The sequence below is a fragment of the Magnolia sinica genome, chromosome 4 (genome assembly GCF_029962835.1).
Source record: "Magnolia sinica isolate HGM2019 chromosome 4, MsV1, whole genome shotgun sequence".
Taxonomy (NCBI): domain Eukaryota; kingdom Viridiplantae; phylum Streptophyta; class Magnoliopsida; order Magnoliales; family Magnoliaceae; genus Magnolia; species Magnolia sinica.
This window is the reverse complement of record NC_080576.1, coordinates 52,464,498-52,471,062: the sequence shown is the minus strand read 5'-3', so window position 1 is coordinate 52,471,062 and position 6,565 is coordinate 52,464,498. Positions and strand designations below refer to the sequence as shown.

Genomic DNA, 6,565 nt, shown 5'->3' with positions numbered 1-6,565 from the left:
ATCCAATAAATGTCCACAAATCTTGAGTCATATAATAAAATAAGCCTGATTTTTGGGTCATGATACATGTAAACTCATAATTTGGACACTTTCATTTACATTACAAATGACGTGTACAGTTAAGTAATTTCTAAGGTCCTGTGTATCAACCAATGATTTTAGAGGCAAAGTTTACAAAAACAGAAGAAACTGTACAAATCAAAGTTTCTTCTGTTTTTGTAAACTTTGCCTCTAAAATCATTGGCCCATTTGCTCTGCATTCATTTCTATGTAGAAACAAGCTCAAAATTCTTTTTAACATTTAAAAATATTTCAAAAACAGTGTGATGGTTAGACATCAATTCATCTTTTGATGTTCCAAACATTTGATTACTTTCTATAATTGTGTGGTGACGTCACTAAACATTTGACTATGATGATGAGCTTGCTAAAGAATATAATAATTTATAATGTAAAAAATGTAATGATTATATTTATTTTTTTTACCTATTTCCTTCACAGATGTATTCAACTATCAATTTACAAGCTGTAATTCTTGTTTAAACAAACACCTTGAAATGATAATGATGAAATAGGAAAACAAAACACACAACAAACACCTTAAAATGATCATGATGAAATTGGCAAACCAAACACACCCTAACTTATTTCACCTTATTTCAATACAATGCAATCGTGTAGAACTGCTGCTGCCTCAATCAGATTCAGAATCTTCTATGGGCATCGTCTTGACTTGGCCTAGTTCACCACAATGGTTGAGTGCCCTTGACTCATTAGATTATATCACATTATCTCTTCAAAAAGTGTGAATCCCTCAACCCTACTGGGCCGGAGAATCTGTTCTTGACGAGTACCACCAACACCACCTTCTTAGCATGAATCCCCCAATCAGCAACCATCGAAATTCAGCTTATAGGCCTTTTCCACCTTTCTTTGATCTTGAAAGACTTGTATTTGCCTTGATACATGGTTCAGCCCAGTTGTGGTAGATCAGTTGCCTTGGAATGTCAATCATCTTAGAGTTTAGACTTACTACCCCAACTTGCTACCAGCCCAGGATTTTTTATTTTTTATTTTTAATCACACAAGCTAGCTTTGCTTTGAAGATTCCATAGGGCCGATTTCCACAGGATTGTCGACTGTCCACCAGCGCTTCTCCATGCAATTGCGGTCGGAATCATTGTATCAATACCCAACTGCGCTAGCCCATATTTGCTACAAGAACATAAAGAATTAAACATGTATGTTAGTGGATGAGGATGACGTAAAAGTTGGATAGCCATGAATCAACCATCAAATGTCCAAATGCAAAATGAAGAACATGCCAAGGTTAATTTTGAGTTTATAGATGCCTCATGCACAAATTTTGAAGGCCAGTATGGATTATATATCCATGTCAGCCATTCATTTTGCCAACTCATTTTAGGGCACGAAAAAAAAAATAAATAAATAAAAATGAGGCGGACCCATATCTTTAGATGGACCAGTAGTGGATCAAGAGGGCCACCTAAATGTATTTGTATATCCATGCCGTCAATCTGTCTTGTCAATTCATTTTAAGCATGGTCCAAAAATTCAGGTACATCTAAATCTCATGTGGACCACTAGTGAGTGGCGCCTTAAATGTGGGGCCCACCTCAATGCATTTGTTGTATATCCACCAGGCAAATTCAAATCTTAAGTGGACCACTTGTGGATGAGACCCTGAACATGGGACCATCTCAATGTATGTGTTGTATCGATGCCGTGCATATGCTTTAGCACGAGCAAAAAAAAAATTAGGACATGGCCCAATTGCTATTAGATAGTGCTCTGTGAGCCCACCATGATGTATGTTTTTTATCCATGTCATCCATCCATTTTTACAGCTCATTTTATGGCATGAGCCAAAAAATGAGGCAGATTCAAATATCAAGGATCATACCACAAGAAACAATGGTGATTTAATGTTCACCGTTAAAAAGTTCTTAGCCTACATTGTAATGTTTATTTGCCATCCAACCTGTTGATTACGTCACTACGTCACACAAACCTGGATGAAAGGAAAATACAAATAACAGCTTGATCCAGAACTTTGGGGGCCCCAAAGAAGTTTTGAATGGTGGGCGTTCAGTCACCACTGTTTCATGTGGTGTGGTCCAACTAATATTTGGATCTGCTTATTTTTGCGCTCATGCCATAAAATGATTTGGCAAAATGGATGGAACACGTGGATAAAATGCATACATCATGGTGGGGCCCACATAACATCATCTAGTAGCAGTCGTTACTGGTAGCGTCATTAGGCAATCCGCATGTGCGTGAGCCCTGACCATGGGCCCCCATATATGTTGTATATCCATGCCGTCCATCAGTTTTGCCAACTCCTTTTAGGACACGGTCCCAAAAATGAAGCAGATGCAAATCTCAGGTGGACTACACCACAGGAAAAAGTGATCATTGAATGCCCACCATTAAAAGTTTCTAGGGCCATTGTAATGTTTATTTCCATCCAACCTGTTGATAAGGTCACATAGACCTGGATGAAAGGGAAAACACAAATAACAGCTTGATCCAAAGATGTGGTCCCAAGAAGCTTTTAACAATGGAAATTTAATCCCTACAGTGTGGGGTCCACTTGAGATTTGGATTTGCTTCATTTTAGGGACCATGCCCTAAAATGAGTCAGAAAAACGAATGGACGGTGTGGATATACAAAATATACATCAAGGTGGGCCCCACAGGTGCAAGCGCATGGAGCATCGTACACTCCAGAGTATTAAAAAGAAAAAATTGAGACGTGGTTGTTCCCCGATTCTCTTTTCAAGAACAGAGAGAAGGAAAAAAAGAGCGGGGGAGAGAGAGAGAGAGAGAGAGAGACGGGATCGAGGAGAAGAAGAAGATGGTGCTGCTGACACAACAACAGCAACAACAAAGAAGAAGAAGAGGTAAGTTTCTTTTCTTTTTACTTTTTTATTTTTTCAATTGCTTCACCGTCATGGGGCCATAATGGCCGTTATAGCCTATAACGGCCAATCTGTGGCTGTTACCGCCCTTTTTCTCCCCTACCCCGTTTCAGACCCATATCACATAATGGCCTTAACCGTTACTGATACGAATCAACTGTTACAGCCGAAACGTAACCGCTTTTACACACCTTTGTCTCGCTATCCTCCGAGGTGACGACCTAACAATAGGCGCCAAACAAGTAAATGTATGAGCCACCGACCCTAGCATGCCGTTGATCACCCACCACGCGTCATGGGAAGAGAACCCTCGAAAACAAGAGGCGATGGAGGCTCACTCTCATGCCTTCACATGGTCAACCCACTGCTCGAGACACATATCAGAGAGAGAGAGAATGACAACCTTTCATTGAAGCAGGGGGATTTAAGAGCGATCTCCCCACCAGGCATCACCTCTCTCTCGTCGAAGAGGGAGCCATGTGGCATCCCCCCTTCTCAGCAGCAATGAAGGCGTCAAAATGAGCAACAACATCGGTGACACGTGGCATTTGAAAGTGAAATTGCGACGGTTGTCCAACACGACAACACGCTACGCAGAAGCTTATGGAGCTTAGAGTTACGACTAAGTCCTAGGGGGGGGGGGGGGAATAGGACTGCTTAAAAATATGTGCCAATTAAAAGTAATTAACACTTGAGCTTTAGGCTTCCAAGCCAAGTAGATCCAAGTACATATACCATATACTACAATGGATACAACTAATTGGGCGACTAGTCTACATTGGAGATGTGAAATATCAATTGTGTATGCTTACAAATTAAGTGCCTAGCATACAATCTATTCATGCATTCATAATAAACAAATTCAACACAAGCATAAATAAAATTACAAACAACAACAATTGCAAACACAAGAATGTATAGTAGTTCGACTAATTGCCTACTTTACTCCCCGTGGACGCACTCTCCTTGAGTGTACCGAATTTCATAGATTCACCTCTAACATTTACAATGGTTTTATAGGTTCACCACAAACTTACACGTACACACCTGTGTCGGTGATGGTCCTACACAAAAACCTACACGTACTCACCCGTGTTAGTGGAACACGTTTCCACCCGTGTCGATGGATCCCACAGAGACTTGGTTTTCTAACAGCTAAACAAGAACCACTACGGTCCTAATTCAAGGACCTATGTATACCCCCGCCAAAGGCTTCCATGGAGACTAACACGTACGCACCCGTGTCCTGTGGCGGTCATACACAAGAACCTACATACACTCCCGCCGGAAATGATCCCACAAAAGGACCTAAATGAATTTGAATCTCAAACTCAATAATTACCAGCAGCACTAGTCAGGAGTGGATTGAAGAAAACTCTTTTAAAAGCTCCCAAATAGTCTCTTATAATATCCACCAAGGCCCTAGCTCTGTTAGCCCTGGGTTGGCAAACAAGCAATCATCGTTAAGCTCTACCATCCCTACAAATGGGAACTCCATTCAAGAGCTTGTCTTCCACAACCTTCAAAAGGACCTAAACTCCTCGCAACAATGAGCCCGGGAGATATACTGACATTCCTCCATCACCTCATGTATCATTTTGAGCTTGGTTTTAGAAGGTTCTATCCTTCTAGATAGACTACAATACTGCAGGTAGGCAATGGTCCCAAAGATCTCCCCTCTTTTATAATAGAAGATAGACCATCAACTTCCATATTGAGAAGAGGCTTTTATTGCTTATGGAGCTGGGTAAGTCCATCTATAGGACAAGTGAAACCACGACAATGACTTGATTGTAATCTCAATAAGTCACAAGAAGATCTTTATGAAGACCATGACAGGATGTCTCTCACTCCCTGCAAACATCATTAAAGAATCACAATTTTACAGAACCTCCTAAGACCTCAAACAATCCCCATGAGAACATCTTTCCTTGCTTCGCAGAGGAGCCGCTACTGCAGACATTCCTTTTCATTTCTTGACTTTCAAATTTGGGAATTGGAATAGACCAAAATGTGCTATTTCAGTTCCAAAGACGGAAAATGTGTATGCAAATCAATTAGGGTGGTTGTAGACATCAATTCAAAAGTATCTTGAAAGGAGTTCATATAAATCAAGGTAAATGTGTAGATATCAATTATCAAGTATCTTCAAATTGGGGGTATGCAAAACAATAAGCATACATGTAGATATCAATTCTCAAGTATCATTCAAATGCGATAGTAAAGGAAAATAACTCGATTGATTAATTTATTTCTATGTACCATTTTTCATTCAATACGCAAATTAGATTAGTTAAGCAAGCAACATACCTGATTGCTAACAGTGTTGTGCATCACAAAGCAAACAAAGCCAGCAGCATCATGCATGCGTACGTTGTCAACTCCCATGCCTAGCACAAGATAAGATGTAGTATGTCATCACAAATTACTTTGTCTAAAATATGCCACTTAAGGCATGGGTACAAAGATATCATGAGACTTCATAAGCACATGTTAAATTCCTGCCTTTTGGGGCTCACAAGAGTTTCAACACGAGGTCATGGGTTCGAGTACCCATTGTGGTGTGAGTGTGTGGGTGTGGGTGTGTGTGTATTAAAAAATAAATAAATAAATAAAACATGACCTACACTCATAGACACACGGAGAGAGAGAGAGAGAGAGAGTAATGCACACAGGTGCATGGGTGTCAAAAATTATGTGAAGTGGCATCTCCTAAATTCTAGTCAACAGGAACGTGCAAAATGCATGTTGAACACAGTTTTTACAAATGTCATTACAAAAATTGATAATTTTAAATTTATTAAAAGATCTATTCGAAATTTTATTAAATTTTCTTAATTAAATTTAGCTAATCATTAAGATTTCTTAATTAAATTCAGTTATTCATAATCAAAATATTTAATTAAAAACCACAACAGTAAAAATTGGCATTGTATAAAAAGATCATCATCATCATCAATATTCATAGTATTGGTATCGATGCATGCATCTCACCGCTGGGATACAGAAACATTTTGGTAGCACAGGGGAAAGATTGCATGTATTGGGGAATGGATCATTGTGCAAGGGAAACATTGGAAAAATGATGGAATTTAACAGAAAAAACTTCAGGTGATGTTAAAAAAGACATGACCACACTCTTAGAACTCAAAAAAAGGAGAAAAGAAAAAAGAAAAGAAGAAGAAGACAAAAGGAGTATCCATGATAAGTTTCTGTTGGACAAAAGTGATGCAATTATATCCAAAATGAGTCATATCATTCAAGTATCCTACAACTAATTCATACAAAACCATTCAAATTTTGGGTCCCAATTTAGATGTATGATGAATAAAAAATTATGCTTAGTTAATTGACTACCAGATCGGTGGACATTTATTGGACGGTTAAAAATGAAAAATATCCAGCACTCCTAATTCAACAAATAACAAATCAAAGGTTAAGCCATCCAATTCTGATCCACCTTACACATGGAAGGCATGTCCAACTATCTAGACAATCCACATGGTTAAGCTCATAGTGGATGGAGCACATCTCTACAATCACACCAATCAAGTAGTCCTAAGTCCCAAGCAATTAATTAATGGCTCTTAAATGGATGGTTAAAAGTAGAATAGTGAATG

At 38.9% G+C, this 6,565-nt stretch overlaps 1 protein-coding gene across 4 annotated transcripts in view; it reads right to left on the bottom strand.

The window, feature by feature from the left end:
* Nucleotides 1–421: 421 nt before the first annotated feature.
* Nucleotides 422–6,565, bottom strand: part of LOC131243114 (pentatricopeptide repeat-containing protein At2g26790, mitochondrial) — a 32,202-nt gene continuing 26,058 nt past the window's right edge. For 2 of the 4 annotated variants that reach the window (XR_009169871.1, XR_009169872.1), the window contains 2 exons: nt 5,256–5,335; nt 422–1,215 (listed from right to left, as the gene is read on the bottom strand). The gene's annotated coding sequence lies outside the window, so the exon portion shown is untranslated. The remainder of the gene's footprint in view (nt 1,216–5,255; nt 5,336–6,565) is intronic. The other 2 variants (XR_009169874.1, XM_058242224.1) reach the window with 1 other exon arrangement.